Source organism: Anser anser (genome assembly GCF_964211835.1).
Source record: "Anser anser genome assembly, chromosome: 26".
In the NCBI taxonomy this organism is placed as follows: Eukaryota; Metazoa; Chordata; class Aves; order Anseriformes; family Anatidae; genus Anser; species Anser anser.
Genome location: NC_139747.1, coordinates 1,815,993 through 1,838,239, shown reverse-complemented (window position 1 = coordinate 1,838,239; position 22,247 = coordinate 1,815,993). Strand labels below are relative to the sequence as shown.

Genomic DNA, 22,247 nt, shown 5'->3' with positions numbered 1-22,247 from the left:
GACACTTTTTAAAGCCTGGGGGTTTTTCCCCCTTTCTCTGCACCCTCTTGGTGCTTGACAGAAGCCCGAGCGCACGCCTCAGGACCAGCCCCAACAGCACCATTTGGCCGCTCTTTGGGATGTGGGCATCCCCCAGCTCCATGTGGCAGGCAGAAGCAGCTCAAGGCAGCCAAGGAATAAACCCCAGAGACTTACCCCAGCAGGCCAGACATAAATGCCACTAAGGGCAAGAATCTGGAGACACTGTGTCCATTGGGATCACGTTGAGGTGGGACTCAGAGCTTGTGCTTAAAACCCCTTTTTCCTTCTTCCACACGAGAGGAGAGGCACCAGCACACACTCCGCCCACACTGCTTCTCCACAGCGTCGTCCAAAGCACACTGAATAACCCAACAAAAAATGGCCACAACAATAACACCCCCCCGCCCCCAGGGCGGAGAGCAGTGCTTGGACATGGCTGCTTCGGGTGAGGGACAGCTTTGTGGGTTTGAGGGCTTCTGGGCGCTGAAGGCAGGGGTTTCTGAGGGAAAATGTGCCTAACTGAGCAGGCTTATGTTTTATTTTTAAGGTGAAATAATCTAGTGTATGGCATCGACGTAGTGTTGGAGCTGCATAGGAGCTGCCACTGTCCAACAGGGAAATGGCGGCTGGTTGAGTAAGGGGCCTGAGACCTGTGCTGGGCCTGCAGCCCCTGATAATTAATGCCTTAAGTATCCCCATTGTTATTTAAGTTGTGTGCTTCAGAAAAGGGGGAGTAATTCAAGCACTCAGAAATGAGGGAAGGGGTAAGGAGAAAAGCTGCCACTTCTTGCGTGAGTCAAAGGGCATCTGGCAAAGGGGGTTTCTCTGATCAACGGAGGGTCCTGAAGCAGCTCAGGGTGGAGGGATGGGTTTGTGGTGTGCCTTGGTAAGGGTCTGTGGTGATAGTGCCCGGTCGTGTTTCTTCTCATTCTTCGAGGTGGTTTGGTAAGTAGCAACAAAAATAATGGGCTCAGGAGCTGTGGGATCTCAGCCGGCTGGAAAACTGGCTCCTGCTTAAAAAGTAGAGTGTCTGGATACTATTAAAATAGAATTTATGGATGCGGTGTGTTATGGCTGAGGTACTGTGTAGTGTGGCTCCAGGGCATCTTTAATCCTGAAGTTCTCAGGGTGCTAAATGAGGCCAAGGGGGCTCTGCTTGAGAGATAAGTCTTATTCAAATTTCTTACTTTCTTCCTTCCAAGGAAGGGAATAATCTTTTTCTGCTTATATTCTGAAACAAGTAGGAGGCTTTGCTGTATCAATTTCTAAAGCTGAGTACTGTTGGCAACCTTTTAGCAGCAGAGCTATGCAGGCGGCTTGTGTGGAGGTGAGAGGGAAGAAAACCCCTCAAAACAACCTTGAAAATCTACTGTCAATACAAAGGTTATACAACTCAAAGGCTATGCAACAGGGATTTTGAGTTACTCAAATGTCTAAGCTGACTATTGAAAAGCTTGTTGTGCCAAAGACTGCAGAAAGATGCTACCTTTTCCTGGTGTCCTGGGAATAGTAAAGATTGTAAGAGCTCATTTCTCTATCTGATATTTCCTGACCTTTGCAGCCTACTCTATATGAACAGAAAAGATCAAGCTAAAGACGTGGAAGAGCTCTCAGATGAGCAGGTTATTTAGTCTAAAAATCCTGTCACATCTGAGCTTTATCTCATGCTTTAATATAGCTCCAAGCTTGACTTTGTCACTCTGATTTTACCTGTCTTTTGTTTTGCTAGTCCTAATTGACCCAGAGTCTATGACAGTGCTTGAAAGGGAAAAAAGTGTTTGATTTTTGCTGCGTTTTGCCACTTCAGCCTATGGAGAAGTGATTTAAAGCAGGACAATCTGCAATAGAAGTGGCTGGGGAAAGACTTCTATCATTGTGGAAATCCCCTAGTTTAATGGGGCAGGAGGAACTCAGAAATGAGAACCCCAAAATACTTGAAAAGCCACAGAGGACTCAAATGTAACTGCTGATAAAAATATATGTACATAGTGGTTTCCTTTTGGCTGGTTCTTAGTTCACTTGAAAGTAAAAGTGAAATTCAAAGCTCTCATAAGAAAAACCAATGTGTTTCTGTGGGTAAATGGCAATATTATGACTTCAATAAAAGTATTTCAGATAGAAGTATAGCTGGTATGTCAATATTAGTGTAATGTTCCAAAACTGTTCACAGTGTTTCAGAGCATAAACAATGTCCAATGTGAATGTTTTGTTAAGGGAAAGTAAGCCATTCCTTTAGCATATAGCTCTGTCCAAGCCCCTCTTCAGACAGTAGAAATGTGTTGGTGTAAAACATTTTTGTCTGTTTCCAGTTAACACTCGTCACCACAGCACTGCCTGTGTAGTGGATGGGAATAAATAGAGAGCTGTGGCTCCTTAGCTTCACATTGATGTGTGACTCCTACAGAGCATGGTTCTTGTTTATGTGCACTGAGTAGGCTTGTGTCTTGTTCAGAGCAGATGGGTCTCCAGTGAACCAGAGGAAGCCTGTACATCAGGGAGGGTGGATCAGTTGTGAATCTCTTTTAGACGAAAAGAAGATGGCAAGTAATGGCCTTGTTTGGGTTTGAGCACTGTCTCAGTCACTATTTCTGTAGGAACACATGCAAAGTGATAAAGAGAGCTGATGTGCTCAGTGTGCAGCAGCAAAGGGTCAGGCTGCTGAGGTTCAGATTTTCCTCTGTGCAGATTTTAGCAATATCAAAAATCTCATTTCTGCAACTTCGGTAATGTTAGTTTATACAAGTTTATCTAGTGCTGCTACCTTTACTGTTTTCTTTCATCCAGTTGTATAACTTCTGTTAGAAGCACATTATTGCTTCAATACATGATGCAGAAAACATATCTTCCTGCTTGTCATGGGCATCTCTCCTGTGTCTGTCAGCTGTGGGTGCCTCACATCTGGACTCTGTTCTCTCCACTCTGCCACGAGCCTAAGCTGCCTGTCCCCTAACACAAGGCTGTGACCCTCTGTTCAGGGGGAACAATGCTGTTACACCGGGGGTCTCCTGTTGGCTTGTTAAGAGAAGTGCTGTCTTCAATTGCTTTTAAGTAACACACCGTTAAGCTGAGATTTTTCCTGTTTTCTCCTAGCCAATATATCACTCGCTCTTGCCTTCTGTTATCAGCTTTGACTTCTCCTGGCATTACAGCTGGCTTGCTCCTTTCAGTGTTGGCCAGGAAAGGGAGTGAGGAAGGTGGGGGCTCCAGCTGTGCTGCTGAAGCTGCGTGAGGAATTTGTCATTGTTAGAGACAGTTTTATATTTCCTTAATGCAGTTAGCTGTTCAGATGCTGGTGGGGCCATTTGTCTTATTTAGTAAGGCTTTAGCTCTGTGCATGTAACATAGATTCACCTCTAGGATGACGCTTATGGGTGTTTCATGCTTTTCACCATAGGCTTTGTAGCTGACTAGTTAGGATTTAATGCTACCAACGTCAATAATCGTAAAACTAAGCTGAGTAATGGCACTGATAACTTTTGGCTCCTTCAAGCAGCATGATGGCTAGTAACTGCATCTCCTATCCTTGTAGGCATTACAATAATGATAGTACATGGATATTTTACTTCATTGTTATTGGTAGTGAATAACAGTAAACAGCAAAGGCTGTAATACTTGAGTTTAGGAAAAGAGGGATGTCTAGTCTTAGCTGTTCTAGTTGTCACAGAACAAAGGATCTAATTTTGACTCTTACAGTGCTGGAACTGCATTGGTATCTCAGATTTATGCTCTTCAAATCTCCCTGGCTTATCTAAATCACACTGGTGTACTTGAAATAGCCCAGCAAGGTATTACTACCATGTGGGACCAAAAAGAGCTATTTTAGAATATCATTTTTAAGTCAGGTTTGCCACCTGAAGGAGTGTCTCTACTATTTAAATGTTAAACTGCTTCCAAGATGTTTTATTTAAACTGAACTCAGTTTTGTAACTATATGCAGTTTATAGCTAGAGGTAAAACTGGGGGATGTATAAACCTGTCTTTGTCAAAGCCCAATGTTAATTACAAATCCTTGGGGTTGCTAGGAAACCTTATCTTAAATGAATGTACAAGCAATCAGGCTAGATGCTGATATTAAAGTGATGCTGAGGAGATTTTGTCTTATTCCTCCTCTCTCCTGGCTGTGATAGGAGATTGATTTATATGAAGCCATGTCAGTTTAGGATTTAGGAAAGTCATTCCTCTTCTGAAATGTATTGGAAATGCAGTAAGGGGTGGGGTGAATGTTGTAATTTTGTCACATCTATTTTGTAAAAGAAGGGGTGATGCTGACAATACCCCCATTAAAATGTGTCCCTTATTTATTAATCCTGCCAGCCTCTTTGACTGGAAGCTTTAGGGTTTTTTTAAACTTGTATTTCTAATGAAGAACAATAAAGTGAAGTGCAGCTTGCCTTGCTCTAAGTCAACAAGCTTTTATTACTCCATCTTAAACTGGCAGTAACAGAATATGACTCTGCTTGCAGTCTGTACCCAAAGTTTTGCCTGTTTCAGGTGCTTTGAAGAAGCACAGTAAGGGACTACAAAGGCAGCTGCACTAGGCACAGCAGAGTCCTGTTCAGCAGTGAACAAAAACAGCCTAGAGAAGAAAACAGGCAAAGCATCATTGCCATCCAGAAAAACGGTGACTTAAATATTGAAGAGGACAGGGAAAGGGACGCCTCTTCTGTCCTGGAGTCCGAACTTCTGAGTTCTGGTGGAAGTGGCTCTTCCGTACACTGGGACAATTCAATGCACTTCATTGTACGATCAAAAATGTGTGTGCTTGTATGAATAAGTGGGCTTCATTTGCTTTCTGCGAGCTCTGGCAGAAGTTAATGCTGAGATGTGGTTTAAATTGCCATATCCTTTCTTTCTGCAGCCTACATTTACTTCTGGCGCAAGCTGCTACAAGAACGTGTCTTGTTCTCTGGCATGCAAAAAGCCCAAGATTTCCCGGGTTGTGGGCAGCTCTGAGAACATAGGATGCTGAAGGTACAGCTACGGAAGGAGTTTGTGTTGAGAGGTGGAGATACCAGAGTGTTCTTGGCTGTGCTAGATTTTCTAATGGAAACTTCTTTCACCTCTTTTCCGTTTACTCTGAGTTAAGACAGAACGGAGGATGCTCTCGCAGTTCAATTCCACTGATATTTTTTTTCCGCTGGACAGAAATATCTATGAAATCGAAGCAGGTTGGAAGTCTCAGTGGCTGGGTATTGATTCGAAACTCCTTGGCGAAAAAGGAGCCAGCACATTGACAAAATAAACATACCTTGTGCAGCAAATAGTTTATTGATGATCTGCCTGCGATGAAGTCATGGAGTCGACCTTACTGCCTTGACTTACAGGATTTTTCTGACTACAGTGTTGAAAGGGCAGAAATAATGCATTAATTTCATGTTAGAGCTGGGGGAATTACTTCTTTGGGTTTGTTTGTCATGTCAGCTTTGTTAATTACCCAAAGAGCTTTCTTGATAGTTATTATTACAGGCAATTTAGTCCTTTCAAGCACTGGAGACCAAAACTCTGTAAACAAAAAAAAGTATGGGTCTGTTTGTACTGCTGTCTAACCTGGGCTTCTAATAATGTGTGTATGTTTCTGGGGAGTAAGTAGTCCTTACAGGGAGGGGGCAAGATTAAGAACATTCCCAGCAGGTATCTTGAGGGAATGTTCAATAAAAGATGTTTGCTGGAAGTTTAATCTACTGTTCCCTTGTCTAAGTAGTAAACTCTTACTCTGAAATAGCTGTACCGAGGACTTCTGGCAACTGTCCTCCACTTAAAAAATAAATGGCTGTCGTAATTCTGTTTGCCTCATCCCTCTGAAAAATCAGTCGGTGTTTTTAAGCTCAGTAACCACAGGAACTTCTTGTTTTGCATCGGTTCTACAACATCACATAGGAGTCACGCGCCAAGGCTCACCTGTTCATACTGCAGATAAACCTGTCGTGTTGCCAAAAGAAAATATTGTTTAGTGTATGCCAGAGAAATGCTGCTCCCCTGGGGAGTCTGTTTCTGACGTGTTTCTAGCTGCTCTGTCCCTTGAGGGAAATCCTGTGAAGAGTTGTACAGCAGCCAGAAATATTGGAAATACACCCAGTATGCTTCTATTTAAAACAAACTTGGGAGAATATACCACCGAGGCCTGTATGATGCCCACAGGTCTTCAGGAAAGTGCTGTGCCGAGCACCAGGAAACTAGCCACACTAGTTGTTCGCTCCTTCTGAAACAACCAACTGTCTTGTTTTATTTGCAAAGTAATTTTGGGGAAGAAAAAGGCGAAACAGATCTAGAACTACTTCAGGTCTTAGTCCTGAAACCCTTCTGCCTGTGCTAAAGTGGAATAATGACACTTAAAACTTGATTTTCCTTTCTTCCTCCCCAAAGGACCTTTTTAAAATCATGTCAGTGAACCTTTTTGATAGAAGTAGCCACTGAAAAAATGGTCATTTTGAACAGAATACCTTAACAGGTCTATGTGGGAGTTCTGGCATGCATTCAGCCCTTTGACACAGCTGCTAACCAATAAAGTCCTCTTTATTCTGCCTCTAAATAACTCTTGGAAGTCTTTTCGAATTCCACCAAATTATTTCCCTTCATTCTAGCCCTGATTTATTCCCAGCTCATGATCAAATCTAAATGAGAAAAAAAGGAAGACTTTCCTGAAGCTGCCCTAATTGGACGGGCAGGCTCGGCCAGGCTCCTGCCTTCTTAGATTCCGAATTTGCATTTTGAGTCGTTCCTGGAAATCAAGCGAGTTTTCTCACTCGCTGCTGCTGGAGCCTGGGGTTCCCGTTCACCTCCTCGAATCACTAACACTGCAATGTAAGCCTTGAGATCATAAATCTATTTTTCTTAAATTGTGGATCGCAATGCAGGATATGGCCTCTTCTCTTCTGACATTTTGTAATATCAGCAAAGATCTCCTCAGCCGCAGCTGACACACAGAAGGGCAGGTTTTCATTTTGAAAAGGGAGGTTTCACTACAGCTTTAGTTTTGTATCTCGGTGTTCATGCAGCAACATATTGATTGCTAGCTGCTGCTCTATTCCATAATTATGAATGACGTGTTCCAAATTTGGGGGGTTTTATGCCTCAGCTTAGTGCAAAAGCAGTGTTTTGTTTTGAAGAGGAGGGGTATTTTGTTGAGCAGCATGTCTGCCTTTACGTTAAAGCAGGCTGAAACTTTGCATGGTCTAACATCTTCAGAGAGCTCCTTTCAAGGGAATTTAACGGCAGTGAAAGAAGATTGACAGCCTTGGAGACAGAGGGTCTGATTGTCCTGCTGTTCCTGTAATGAGTACAACCCTAATACTCCTTACGTGGTTCTACATTTCTTGAGGTGCAGCTCCAGTACGCTGCCTGGCGGATCCTTGCCAGCCCTCTGTAAGTGGAGCTGAGCAGCCCAGATAAGTTCAGACAAGACACCTGGTCCTCTGCAGTCCCAGGTGACGGTGTGATGGAGGATTTAAATGGAAGGATCTGTTTTTAACCTTGGCCACACAAAGCTGCAGTAGACGAGGCCTGGAGATTGAGGCTTGCGTGTCCTACGTCAGTCTGTGTGAGCTCTGCGGAGAGGCTTCACTCCTCGACTGGCTGATTGAAATGAGGCCCTGCATGGACTGGTTTGATAGTTACTGTCTCAGGAGGGGCTATGTCTTGATTAAAATAAGCTTTTATTTGTGTTTGTAGTTCTGTTTTGCTGCAGGAAAATATTGCTAATTCCTATAGATAGGAGCTGAGCTGACAAACTGGCTTGTGCTCTCTTTGGTCTTGATAAAGATCCTCTTGAAATCCAAGCGTGCTAATGATTGACACTAATTGTTTTCAGTAATGTAGTGAATTTTATGGATAATGCTCATCTGAATAGATGGTCAGTGCAGATACTGGAGTGTGATCATACAGCAGTCACTGTGGTGCCAGTGTCCTTTTATCAAAAGGTCAAAATAATTTGTGGCGTGACTTTTGTTTAAAATGGTGTTTACCATGGATAAAGCTGGCCCAAAAAGGATTTAATAAAGGTGACATAATCCTCTGGAGTTTACTGAGATGGAAGGATGCTTATTTCTTAGATATACTGACAGATGGATTCCACTGGGGTTGATCTGGATTGATTTATCCACATCTTTTAAAACGTGTTCTGTTTCTCTCAACTTCTGCTTGTCACTTGGTAAACTGCTTGGCCTTGCCAAACATCTTCCACTGGGTTTTGTGGAAGCACCTCATTGCACCACCGAGAAGGGATTGACTCCGTTCCCAATACGAGACGATTGCTGCTTTTTATAGCGAAAGATCCCCGGGGGCAAGGAGGGCGGGAGGAAACAGGAAAAATTCACTTGGCCATATTAAGGCCCAGGACTTCTCATGTTTTCATCTCTTCCCGTTACAGTGACTGTTTTTCATTCTGAAGTTAATAGCCTTGTTGGTACCTGAAAAAGGATTTTGATGACTGCTCAATAATTCTGGGGGCAGCGCTGCCTTCTAATGGCACAGGGCTTGTGTTTGCGAGCGTGAGGCCGGAGGGATGTGGGGAAAGGCTGCCTGCCTCGCCTCTCAGCCTGCTCATAGAAGTAAGTAAAGCTACCGTGATTTACCTAACCTCTCTGTGTAGGCAGGCAGATTTAGAGCCATTTGAATGGAAGAAGAAGCATGGTTTGAGCTAAGGGAGGTTAGGGAATACAGGTAAATTCAGTAGCGAGCTGACCGATAGGTTTATGCTGGTGTAGACTGTAAAGAACAAAAACAGCAATAATGAAAGCCACCATTATAAATCTGCTCCTTATTGCTTATAGCTTCAGGCTGACTTAAAATCAGCTTTTATTAGCTCCATATTAGGGGATTGTTTCCTCTGGATTTGATTACTAGGACGGATAGATCTGAAATCTGCATTTCCATATAGATAGAACTGCTCTCAGAACCCTGCTGCATTCCTGAGGAGGCAGAGGAGTTCACCAGGGCTGATTGCGTTTAAGGGACTCGCTGCAACACAGGCCAGGGAGAATGTGGAGGTGAGGCATTAGGAGGGGACGTGTTACCTGGAATCAGTCCACCAGACGTAGGTCTGTAATTGCACGGAGTTTTATTTTGTTAGACTAATGACTGTAGCCGCTGTCTGAAATCAGTGCTGTTACGCTGAGTCCTATCTTCTGATGAATAGAGAGATGTGGAAGAAAGGATGCTGCCACCCTGTTTCGGGGAGAAGAAACTTAGGCAGAGATGATGTTTTTTTCCTTCAGACCTGTAAAGTGCTGATTTTTCCCACGTTTTCTTCCGTGGGCTGTGTTCTGGCACTAGTGAAATGAATTCCTACAGAGAAATCAGCTGAGCTTGGGGCTGGTGGAGGTGAGCAGCAGGAACAGAAGGGATGAACTTCGGGATTAGCCCTGCCCAGCGAAGCTATTCCTCTAATCCTCCCGCAGGTTGCAGCTCCCGGGTGGTGTAAGTGGGGTTTCCCATGTTTTCTTTCTGTCTCTAGCATAGGGAGAGACCTGGAGGTGAATTGCTTTACCGTAGGGTCTTTTGTCTGTGAAAAAGGATGAATTCTCTTTCATGAAATTTTGACATTTGCAGACAAATGGTGTCCTGCAGCCTGTGCCAAATTCCCTTTCTTCACATGTAACCCTTGCTACAAACACCTCCTACCTTGATATTTTTAGTGACAAGTGGAAAATTGCTCTATTAGCAGAACAAGGGGAAGTTAATTCCTTCCAGCACCAGGTTTTTTTTAAGGCCATGAAAACTTGGAATTGAATATGCAATAACAGGTAGAAAAAGACTGAGTACAATCATGTAAGAGCAGAATTACTCCAAATTGATTTTTTGCCTTCCCTCTTGTACTAATTTTGTACCTGTTTGATGTTGCTGGAATGAGCTGGCTTTGAATGGAAGTTAATGTCAAAGATACCCCTGCAGTCCAAAGGTGGGATTCAGCTGGCAGATTTTTAGGGTACAGATTGGTGAGCGCTGATGCTCCCATCTCGTCTCGAGGAGCAAAGCTTATCCTGCTGAGCTAGTACTGTGCTCACCTACCGTTAAAGTCTTACTCAATCCCTCAGAGTGGACCCAGGGAACTTGCTTCATATCTTTTTGAGTAGGGGTTAACAACTGACATTGCTGATGTTGCATTGCCTTTCAATTCTGTACATCCAAACGTATAGAAAAATGGCAGTTGCGGTCCCCGAGTGCATTCCTGAGGTTGCAGCAGTGGCACAGTAGGAGACAACCGTGCTGTATGTGTTGCATTTGGTGCTGGGTATTACACGTGAGCGCATCCCTTTCTGATAGGTAGCCCTGCAGAGCACTTGTGACGTGAAACTTACGTTCCAGATAGGTTTCCGAACGTACCAAATTCAGCAGGTAAACGTGAAGACAGGCTTGCAGCAAGCTCATTTCTTGTTCTTGCTGGGATAGGCCAGGTCCTCAGCTTTCTTTGCAATGCATTATTCTCATATGTTTAGTTCATTCTCTACTACAGCAAACTTTTAAGACAAAGTTGTGGTATACCTGTAATGAAGAGCAGGAGGAAAGGAGCTGTAGCTAAACCACGCTTTGCACAAAGATGCTTGCTTTGAAACAGTGAGCTTTGTGTTACTGGTCCTTTGCTGCCTCACAGCATCAAATATTCATTCCGTGTCTGCATTTTGATTGAGATAGCGTGATACAAGAAGACATGATGTTGCTTTAAGCCAGCAAAATCGCAGAGCTGTCGGAAAGGAGACCACAGCTACACGAATCTCCTTCTTCAGAAGCAGCAGTTAGCAGGCGTGTCTGGTGTAAGAAGTAAGTGCTGGAAAAGCAGGGGATAGCCCAAGAAGAAATGAATTTCTCGTGAAAGACACGGTGTTTGGCTTGAAGATGTAAAATCTCAGTCCTTTTGTACACAGAAAGAAAAAGCAATTTAATCTGCAATACAACAGACTGCATAATAAACAGGTACAGGTACATAACCTGTTAACCCTGAACTGTTGGCTGCTCAGACTGTATAATAAAAAGCCCTGTCTATATTACCTGGAATTATTGCTGCTATAACAGACTGCAGGTAATAACAGGCACAGGTATATTGCGTTCACCTCTTTCTAGAGTCAGAAATGTTATTTTTCCCTCCTGCTATTCTTGGCTCAAGCTGGGCTGCTGCGGAAGGGACTGGGTTTGGCGCTGTTGGCAGCTTAGCGCTGGTCAGTAAGGACTGAGTGGTTTCCTTTCGACAACCGTTTTGTGACTGATGCAAATAATTTCGGTAGCTAAAGACATCCTCTGATTTGAATGGTGTCCACGTTGCCAAAAACCACCAGTATGACCAAACACGTCTGCAGACCACTGCGCTGTCTGCTTCCTTTCAGCTACACCTAGGGCATCCATGACAGCATTTTGCTGGCGGTGTGTGTCTTCAGGTGGAGGAAGAAGTGTGGGGAGCCAGGAGGATTTGTTGCCGGAGCATGTGCTGTCAGCTCTGAGCGTAAACCAAGGCCACTGCTGGCAGTCTGCTGCTTTCACAGGACCAGCGTTCAAAAGCTCCTGTGCTTTATTTTCCTAATGCGCCTTCTCTGTAGCAGTAGGGGTGCTGAGCTCACCTCCTGTGTTTACTGCAGCTCCTACAGTTAACTCTGCCTTCACATTCAGGGGAGAAACTATAAACAAAAGTTAAACAGTGCCAGGCAGAGAGGAAGGTCCATCCAGTGATCAGTCACAGTCAATAGTTATCTAAGCTACTTCCCTTGATAACTACGTGTTAGCTCAACTTGAAGAAAGAAAATGTAAAAAGGCATTTGTCTTGACAGTTTTACGGGCCACAAACTTGTAAGGACATTTCTGCCAAAATCGTGTATTTAGCCTTTATCACAAATACTCTGGACAACAGAGAGATATTTATTAGGGCACGTTAAATGGCTGACCTGGTCAGGAAGCAGCTGACTGTCTGCTCAGTGCCCTGGGAGACAAGAATCGCTGCTCCTGGCAGATGAAAACCCAAAATGTAGCTCACGCTGGTTTTGCCTTGGGAAGGAGGGATGGGGAAGCTGTTTCTTCACCCACAGCTGTTGATGTCAGACCATCATAATTTTTGCAGGCAGTCTTTGAGATATTGTGTATGCTGTGCATCTATGTCAATGGAAATTGTCTTGCATTTAAGACACTGGACTGGGGGATAGGGTTTAATTCTAGAATTTTATATATCTATATCAGTGCAAAAAGGCTAAGAGCCTTCATCTTTCCATCCTGAAATCCTGCATGTGCAAGACAAGGATAGTGTTCCTAAATCTGACTTCTGCATTAATATTTCTTGTTAGACTGCAGCCTTGATTCTGAGCTTCCTTGCTGCTACTGCTTTTGTACAGTGGCACAACGGGGCCCTTGGAAAAGGGCCTGGCTCGGTGTTACGTGATAAATAGCTTCACCACGCACTGCACAGAAACCGTGAGAGAAGGGAAGAGCTCTGCACTCTTTGAAAACATCAGAACAGAATCATCACGGATAGTTCTGCCGAGACAGAATTTGACTAAGTCTTTCAGTTCGCTGATCAATATGAAATCAACACAGGGCTGAAAACGAATCAGTGGCACTCGATAGCAGTGGCCATCACCCATGCTGTTCTCATTCACAAGCGCTAAAAGGAAAAGTGAGCAGACAACAGATCAAACTGAGGAGCGGATGATCCCTGCTGGAGACACAATCATCGACTGGCTTGGTCCCGTGTCCCAGAGGAGCTCGAAGCTGAGCCTCTCTGGAAGTTATAATCGTGTACATCTGCAACAAGGCAAGTCTTAGTGCTGAGAGGCTGTCGTCTGCCCCTTTGGATTTTAGCAAAGCTCATCTTTTATTTATGTCACGTAAAACCTTTTGTCAGAGGTTGTGCTGGAGATTGCTGCTGATGGTCAAGAGGCTCTGATTCCTGACCTGATGCTGCAGCTGGCCGTATGCTTCTCCTCTACTGCGCGTGTGAGAGCAGCTCGGCCCCAGCTGCCATGGCTGTCTGTTTCGAGCAGGTTTAATACTATCCATGTTTCCTGGTTCCTAACTCAAAGCGCACCGAAATACAGCAAAAAGTTAACTTGATTTGAAGGAGCTCTTGACTAGGCTCGGGTTTCCTACTGGTATGACCTTTGAGACGAGACCTCAGTGCTGAGAAAACAGCAAGGAGGCAAAAACGTGCATCTCGCTGGATGCAACTTATTGAAGGTTCCATATGTTCAGTGGTTACCAAAGCCGCTTTAAACCCTCTGATAAATACTGAATTACAAGCCAAAACTTACCTTCCCTGCTGCCACTCAGGAAGCTTGTCTGATTCCATCCATAAAAGGCTTGAAAAACTAATAGAGTGATGGGTTTTATGGAATTATTTTTCAATCTCTGCAGCTTTTCCCGCTCATAGTTACAAAAGCAATAGGTGTTCTCCTGAGTTTACACATTGAGTAAACGGTACCTTAGCGGGGTGGCCTCAGTTTTGGCTCTCCTCTGACACAAGTGTCCTTCTCTGAATGCTTTCTGCTACAGCATCTGGTCTCTGAAAGTGCTTTTCTCTTCTTGCAGTTGCATGACCTTTCGTTGGAGGATGCCCTTATGGTTAAGTCTGCAGCGTGGTGCTGTGACAGGGGAATCGACAGGCAGTGCTTGCTCGGTGTAGTTTAAGGGCCCGTGTAGTTAGAAGCTGATTTTCATTTACTTGTGGGCTTGAATGAAACTACTGCAACTCCCACACCTCTTTGTCATCTGGAGCCAGAACTTCAGAAGCGTAAGTGGAATATTTCCTCTGGCTCCTGCAGGGCTCTGGCAGCCAAAGTTGACTCGGGGCGTATTCATTTGTGCCTGGTAGAAAAACCAGCTCCACTGAGGGAATGTTTCTTCCAGAAATTGGACAGGCATTTTAAAGAATGAAATAGATGTTGCTTATTATTTATTACAGCTACGTCCCCGAAGGCCGTAACTTGGAGGCAAGCAAGGCATCACAACTACAGAATATGGTCCAGCTGATGTCTCTGGGCACCCTGCCTCCTTTAACCTTCTGCAACTGTTTGATCTAGATGATAAATATTAAGCCCAGGAGAAAAGTACTGTGCACTTCCATGAAAGTTCATGTCCAGTAGCTGTTGCTGGCATATAAATTTAGCAACGAAAACATAAAATGAGGTGGTAATTAAAACTTGCCATTCAGTAATTGATTGACAGTTCTTGAAATTGAAATTAATTCCTAGGGAGAGAAAACAGTGAGGATTTAGTACAGACCAGGGCAATACTTCTAGGGCTCAGAGAAACCTGCATCTCCTGAGGATCTATTTTAGTCCTTTCCTTGTAGGATCCCTAACAGAAAAATCAAACTCCTATCTCTTCAGCTGCTCCCTTTTTGCAATTAGTTTTCTAGAAGCAGAAGCAACTGAAACATCAAATTTCCAAACTATTACACATGGCTTCATGGAAAATCAGGGGTTTTCCACACTAGAAAAACCACCGGCTGAACTTAAATTATTTCTAAGAGCAACTTCAAGTTTTATAGCAGCTTAACTGTGCTATCCTGGGTTGGTATAAGGCTAGTTAAAATCACCTGTATTCAAAATAACTTCCATTCTGATTTCCTTTAAAATCAAGCAGCTCTAGTCTAGTGAAATTGAGTAGCTCTGGTCTAGCAAAGGGGAATTTAACAGCCGTAGCAAACTGTATTCAAGTGTTACTTAAATCAGGCTGAGTGGAATGTGAATGCCTTAAGACAAACCCCCTTATTATTCATCAAACTTCCAGAAACTGCGCTGAGTAGTGTTCCATTAGTGAAAGGTTTTAAGCCTAAAGTTACTGTCTTATTAAATCAAATTTAAACAGTTAAACTCCTCTAAATACGTTTATTTAAAGCATTTTCCAATCATGAAACGATGATGTACGTAAATAATCTGAAACGTATCAGCCACACCATTTCTCACTACCTTCTCTTTAGGTACCTAATTACTGCAATTCTTAATGTTCTGAAGTCCAGGAAAGAAATCCGGGACGATTAAGAAAAGTAATCTCAAATGAAGAGGACAGTAGTGGGTGAGGAATAGTTAATGGATGTTTCTTGATGGCTACAGCCTCAGCCATTGAAATCTTGGGAGGGCGGCACTAATGATGCAGCTTTTAGCTGAAAATGAGCAAAGAGCACTGAATTAAAATGCTTAGGTATCAATAAATGCAAATTTCTTCTCATTGAGACTTCCTTTATAAATGGATGTTTTCCAGTCAAGCTGGTTTAATTAAAAAAAAAAAAGTGCAACCTTCTGCTTCTCGTGGCGATGAAATGCTATTTCTGGAGGCTGGAGGTTGCTATTCTCAGAGCGGAGCAGGCAGAATGGAGCCCGTGCTCGCCCTGCTCCAGCTCGCTGGTGGGCATCGTAAACAAAATCCATCTTTTTCTGAAGCCCTCGCTTTAGCTAAGCTTCAGCTCTGTTCTTTTCCACCAGGGCGTGTGTATGGGGAAACATCCCAATAGCAGTAATTCTGCAAGATGGTATGTGCCATTTTTCAAGGTATTTTGGAAATGATTAGTTGCACAGGGATCTCTCGCCCACCGACGAAACAATCATTGCTCTGTGTCATTCTTCAAACATCTCTGTCAAGCTTTCCTTCATCTGTCTGAGTGCTTTGAGGGGAAGCTAACCAGCTGGTTCCATTGTTTTGGGGAAGTAAGGAGTTGCACTCCAGCATTAAAACTCACCTGAAGGAAAGGTTTTAGTCCTGACTTAGCTCCGTTAGCTGTTAGTGGAGCTGCTCGAGCAGTTTGAAGTTGGGCTTGCTGGGGTGCCTTCCTGTGTGGGACTAGTTCTACCCCCATGTATTCCAGCTGCTTCGACAGAGCTGCTGCTGATTTACACCGGGGTGCTAAGGACAGTTGAGCTCATGCTTGCTACACTGCTCGGGAATGTTTTCTTTCCGTCCCATTTTCTCTGTAAGAAACTCTAATTGATATTCATGCTCATATGTCTTATGAACTATGAGTCAGAGGAATAAAAGCACTTAATCACTTAATGAAATTATTGCCTCTCCAGGCATGAAAAAGGTGGTGGTGGTGGGGAAGCATAAAATGTTTTGTGTGAGTCTCTTCAAAAACAAGGCTGGTTCTGCTTTTGTAGCATGTACGACTTAGCGTGTTCCTTTCTTGTACACTGGTTCACGGGGAGAGTAATTGCTAATGCTGCTGCTGTTCTGCAGCCGTATTCCCGTCAGGCTTCCAGAATCAGCAGGCTGCACTTCGGATAGCAGTTGGCTGGGGGGGTGCTGGGGAAGGTGGGCTCTTCAGGAAAGGGAATTGCATTTCTGAACTGGAAGGGTAGCTCAGGAAGAAGACAAATAAAATCACAACATGTCACGGGGTGACTGGTGCCAGCTTATAGCTTGAGGGCAGCAAGTGCTCAGCTCTTAGAGGAGACTTTGAGCACTGTCTGTTTTAACTGGGTGCCAGCAAGTGATGTTGGATTCACCTGGGCTGGCCTTCTGCCTGGCAGTTCAGTGCTGCATCTATTTCCTTTATCAGCTCACCTCCACCCGGTGGGCAGTAAGACAAACCCGAGGGTTTTCCAAACCACTCGGTGACACCTTTGGCAAATGCACAGGTGACAACCCGTGAGTTCCAGCCAAATTCCGGTTAGGCCAATAGCTTCCTGTGCCCCTGAAGCCGCCTCTGCTGTGAAACGTTCGTTACTTCCAGTCCCAGCCTTGTCTGCAGTGCGCTCTCCGCATGTTCTTTTGCAGGGCCTGTGTTCTGTTTGGATGGATGTGTGAACACTGAGTGAATTGATTCTTGTCAATTATAAAGACTGCCAGGAGCCTGGAGACTCCCTGAGATGAAAAGCACTGAAAAAATGTGCAACATTAATTATTTATCTCTTGCTGTCATTATTGTATAGGGTTTAAATTACTACTTCAAAATCATTTCTCATTACACTGTTCTGTCATCTCTATAGATACAAAGAACTTATATACTGCAGATATTAAAGAACACAAGCCACTCTGGATTTATAAGGGAAGAGGCTCTTCTCCCCTCCCTTCTGTTCCTCCCACTAGCCAACTGGATTAGTTTGGACTAAATTAAATAGGCTCAAAAAGCCAAAAGAAAGAAGCAAATCAATATAGAATAAGAAATTAAAAATCACTTCATTGAATTTATTTTAATCTGCAAAGTTGTAAAGTGCTTAAACTGCAGATCCCACACTCTGAAGAAATCCGAGGGGATTCTCGATATGAATTTTGAATGCAGCGCTCAGGTTTGTGGTTCTAGCGCATATGAAATGAAGTTTCTTTTGTTCCCAGTGGTCAGCTAACTAGATTTGTACTGGAGGGTGGGAATGAAGAGGGTGGATGCACATCATGTGTTTTTGCACAGCGCCGGTGCCTTGGTGACAAAGAAGCCCTTTAGGTTCTGTGAATATCTCGCCCTGGAAATAAACAGCTTCCTCTTCTGCTGGACCTGTTTCCCCCCTTAGATGGTGCATTCTTTTTTTCCCGTGTAATACATCACTGAAGCAACTCATTCTGGTGATGAATTACTCGTACATGTTATCAGATGGGCCTGTTCTGATACTCCTGCATCATCCCGAGTATTACGCTAATATATCAACAGACTGAACTGTTGCTCCGATTATATGCCTCAGCCCCATATATCACGGTGCTCACGCATGCACGCAGATCCTGCTGGGACGGTGCAGCCTGGAAATGGGGCACCGAGGGACGCCCCACTCGAGCTTGGTTCTGGAGCAGGGGTGTGTGGACGGGGCAGAACTTCAGGGGAGGCTTGCAAAAGGGATCATCAGCCGACAGCTCGCATTTTTAAGGCTACGTGGTTGTTTCAAATTGCATGACCCACATGTTAATGCGTTTCAAAGCCAGTGTCTCTGGAAATTTGGGCCTTTTATGAAAAGTGCTCGTACCCCGCAGCTATTTTTGAAGCATGGGATCTCCCCTCCCTCCCCCTGCTGAGAGCATCACCATGTTAACCCTCCAGCATCCTCGGTGCTAAGAGGGCCAAGCGCATCTGAAGGGTGTGGAAACAGAGCATAAAAGGCATATTTTTCAATCTCAGAGCATTCAGGGACAGGCTGGGGGGAAGGGTTGTCTTCTTTTGCTGGTTAGAAAGCGAATCTCTCTTGGTGCCAGGCTCCCCTGCTCATGTTCAGGGCTTGTGCCGCAGGCCAGTCTGCATTCAGGTGGTTTGAACTTGCCTTTAAACTTGCAACTCCAAAGGCCTGTACTTCTAATCCTGCTTAATGCTGTAGTTACTTAGCTCAGGTTTTGTTCAGATAATGTTTAATTCCTCTTCTAAAGCCAATCCAACGTAGCCACACCTCATAAGCTTGCAAAATCAGCCTTCAAATTTGCAAGAACAGGGTTTATTCTCCTAAGGTTCCTGGCACCGGTGCTCCTGGGACCCAAGCCAGCACCTGCTGAAGTCAGCAGAGGTTGCTCTAGAGGACACTAGGTCAAGTGTCTGGTACAGAACAAAAAACCACACAGCAGGCTTTGCAAATCTACTGCCATGTAGCTGGATTTTGTCCCAGGCAGTCTTTCTCCTGCCATGGCACCCAAATACAAGCATCCTGTCGGAGGAAAAATGGGCTGGATGCTTTGCAACCTCAGCCTCCGACATTTGTCTCTGAACAAGATGCAGCTAGGAAGCTTACGTTATTTGCATCTTAGCCAAGATGTTTATGGATTTGTGGATAACTTTAGAGACAGTCATTTTATATTCAGGGCAATCTTTTGCAGCTGTCGAAAATGAATTGCAAAATTAAAAAAAGCAAGCAACTTGTAAGGGGAAAATAAGTCTGGATTTGAGTAGGAAACTAGAAAGTAAATAACAAGGATTATGCCACAGCTCCAGGGTAGCAGCATAACATAATGCTGTGCTGAGATAGAAAACAAGACTGTAGGAACAAACTGGAGATGTAAGATTGATGGGAGCTCAGGTTCGGCCACTTCATATTTACATGGGAACAGTGAGATCAAAGCAGCGAAGGTGCGCTGTTTGGAAGCTGCATCCTCTGTGTCTGAGGACAGATTAGAAAACTGTCTGCGGAGGGGTCTGTCCTTAGCAGATGACCCAAGCAGAAGAGGAATTTGAAAGCTCTGTAGACAAACTGTTCACGCAAGACACTTAGAGTTTGGTTTTGGTGCCTCTCCAGAGAGGGGTGTGTGGCAGCATCGGTCTCTGCGAGCGAGGAGGTGCCGCGCGTGGCTGTGTGCGCGGGGCAGCGCTGGGCTGGGCTGGGGACTGCGGGCAGAAGCGCTGAAACCCGCAGCGTGAAGCCTCAGCCCCCTGAGGTAGCCCTGATCGTTACTAAATTTGCCGATGACATGTTTAATGCGCCCGTTCTTACCAATAAACTATCATCAATCTTGAAAGGTGTTAGAGCCGAAGACGCTAGACAGCACGACTTTGGTAATTATCAACCCACTTTTACCCTTTCTTGATCTGCTCAAAATGCTTGGAAAATAACTGCCTCGCATCAGGAATGTCACCTTTATCTAAACATTTTTTAATACCCAACTCTCGCCGTGCGCTTGTCTCATCTGACACAGCTATAATTTATCTGGCTATCTGATGTCTTCAGACATTAATATTGTGATCCTGGGCTGATTGACCAAGGGCACAGTTAGGTACCTAAACCACCAGGAAAGCATTAAAACGTAGATACGGCGAATCTGTGCAGGGAATTGCTGAGAAACACAGCAGACCTTCCCAGCTTCTCGGTTAGTGCACGCAGCAGCCGTCCACCATGCTGGTGGATAAAACCCATGAGCGCTGTCTTCCTCACCTCCTCTCCCTTTCTTTCAGTGCCATTTTTTTTTTTAATTAGGTCAATAAAAGAAGCTGTCTAAATAAACTCCAGACTGGTCTGCTACAGGTGCTTTCTGCAGGGATGGCGAGCAGAAGAACAGACGAAAGGTCAGATAAGGAGGCGTGACTTGTTAGGAGAGGAGGCCTTTCCTGCTCAGAGTTCGTTATTCCTGCACGCTTCATCTTTCACCTGCCAGGTTAAACGAGCTCGCACTGGTACTAGGTGGGAATATCTGGCAGATGTGGTGCACGGCACACGTGATGTCTTCGTGGTTTAAAAATAGCGTGCCCGCTCCGAAGCGTTAACCAGATGAACACGAGCATCTGACATACAGGCAAGTGATTTAAGTCCTGCTGTATTCAGTCTGTCTGGATTCAGCTGGCGTGGCAATTTGCTCTGTACCTCGCACCGAACGCTCTTGCTCCTCCCACAATTCCTGCCGTCTGAAAGAGGACCGGCACGTATCGGTTATGCTCATTAGCTTTGCAAAATGTGACTGTGATTCATAATCATCTGCTGCTTTGAGACAAACAAAAACCAAAAACATGTTTCATCTCCCTTCGCTGGCAGCAGTTGTCTGGGGACTCAGGCTGGAGCCTGGAAAATCAAAGCTGTGCGGAGATGTTGAAGCTGAAGGAAGAAGCGGAGTGAAACTTTTTCTAGCTTATGGGCTCCGGTATAGTGTCAAACTGTGCTGGAAACGCTGTGTTGTTTAACCTCGCTAGGAGTTCCCCTGTACTGGGCAGCGAGGCATACAGCTGGATGAAGCGTGGGCACCGGAGGTGTTTGCTGTGCTGCTGTACAAATGCGCCCTGCTGTCACCTGTGGCAGCCTGGTTCTGTTCTGTTGCCCTGCACAAGGTGTTCCCTGGGATGGGAGCGGGAGGTGAGGGAGCACGTCTTTAGACCCTCACAAAGCTGGGAAACAGCAAAGTTACCGTGCTGTGACTGCCTCTCGAAGGATGGGCAAGCAGCCTAGCGTGTCTTCTCCGGGGGCCCTCGTTCGTAGAGCAGGATGTGCTACGGCAGCATGTCAGACAGAGGTGAGCACGTTATCACGGTGGCATCAACCGCATTGTTCGTGTCAAGCCCCAGAGGAGAATGTAATGAAAATAGCTGCTGTTTCTTCTGTTAATCTGCAGTGACCCTCAGGGAGGGTTTGAGCGTTAAATTAACGTTACTGCGCCTGGAAACCACCAATGGAAAGGAGCAGGAGCTGTGACTTCGGTCATCGAGCTTAGTCTTTGCTTGCTGCTTCTTGGACACATGGGACAGAAAAAATAAAACAAAAACAACAACAAAAAAAAAAAAAAAAAAAAACAGCCCTGCTGAGCTCTGCCACTCAGCTGCTGGCTTTGGGGCATTAGAAGTGAGGATTCCCTATTTAGGTGCTTCGTGAAAACTTGAGCCGAACCGTTTCAGCTTTGCAGGCCGTGTAACTGGGCCTTATGGTTTATCGCTGGTTGTGCGTGTTGTTTGCATGTGTGAACTGTAAGATTTTGGGGGAAGGGTCGGTCCCTCCGGTACTTTGTGTGTTGATGCGCTACGAGTAGGTACTGCTACGTTTTCAAAACAAGGGTGATGGTAACAACAATGCATTTCTAAAAGGAATCAGCAGGTAAGCCTGTGTTTATTTCAGCCTCACTGAAGAGTTTAAGCAGTCAGGTTAAAAAAAGAAAATTATATATTTATATATTTGTGCCTCTTTGCTGGTTAGCTACTGCAAGTCAGCCAGCTGGGGGAGTGCAGTGCTGCTCTTGCAGGATTTTCAGACCAACTTGAGCTTTCTCTTTGATTTTTCCCTAACAGTGTTTTCCTTCACTGTTTTCTAAAAGCTGGAGGACTTTTTCCCTTTTCCCTTCATTATTTTAAAATAAATTAGGACATGGGGTGGGGGGTAGGGCTCAAACCGGTAGCAGTGTTGTTTTTTTTCCAATAACACGGAATTTGCCTCATGCAGCAAATAGCTGCTCAAAGACATCTTTTTGCTCGCTAGCTACAACACCCGAAAGCGAAACTTCCCTCATTAACAATTAATGGCGCTTAGGCTTCATGCTCCTGATAATGTCAGCATTGATTACATTTTTAAATGGCAAGGCCCAGTGGCCAGGGGTAGCATCCTGAGCCTACAGCAAGCAGGCGGCGCGGCGCGGAGGGGCCGTTGCCGCAGGAGATGTTGGTTGGGCAGGAGCGTGACGGAGGGGTCTGCACGGGCTGTCCCCGGGAAGCCCACGGTTCATCAGTGAGCTCTGAAGACTCGGAGCTGGCATTTTTAATGCAGCTTAGATAGGGCATTGCAAAAGGTATCTCGAGCAGGATGGCCACCAGAAAGAGCTTTTTTGTTCGCGTATTGGTAGGGCGACACAGACCTTTGGACGTGGCAGCTCTGCACGTCTGCCTTAATTTTCGTTTGGAAGTGACTTGGACAGACGTGTGTTCTCACATTGCCAAACGCTCTTGT

General features: G+C 44.8%; 1 protein-coding gene across 1 annotated transcript in view; it reads right to left on the bottom strand.

Annotated features, from left to right (window-relative positions):
* The window catches only part of DUSP26 (dual specificity phosphatase 26), a 67,093-nt gene extending 66,800 nt beyond the window's left edge, over window positions 1-293 (bottom strand). The window contains exon 1 of the mRNA XM_083811578.1: window positions 196-293. The gene's annotated coding sequence lies outside the window, so the exon portion shown is untranslated. The remainder of the gene's footprint in view (window positions 1-195) is intronic.
* Window positions 294-22,247: the final 21,954 nt, after the last annotated feature.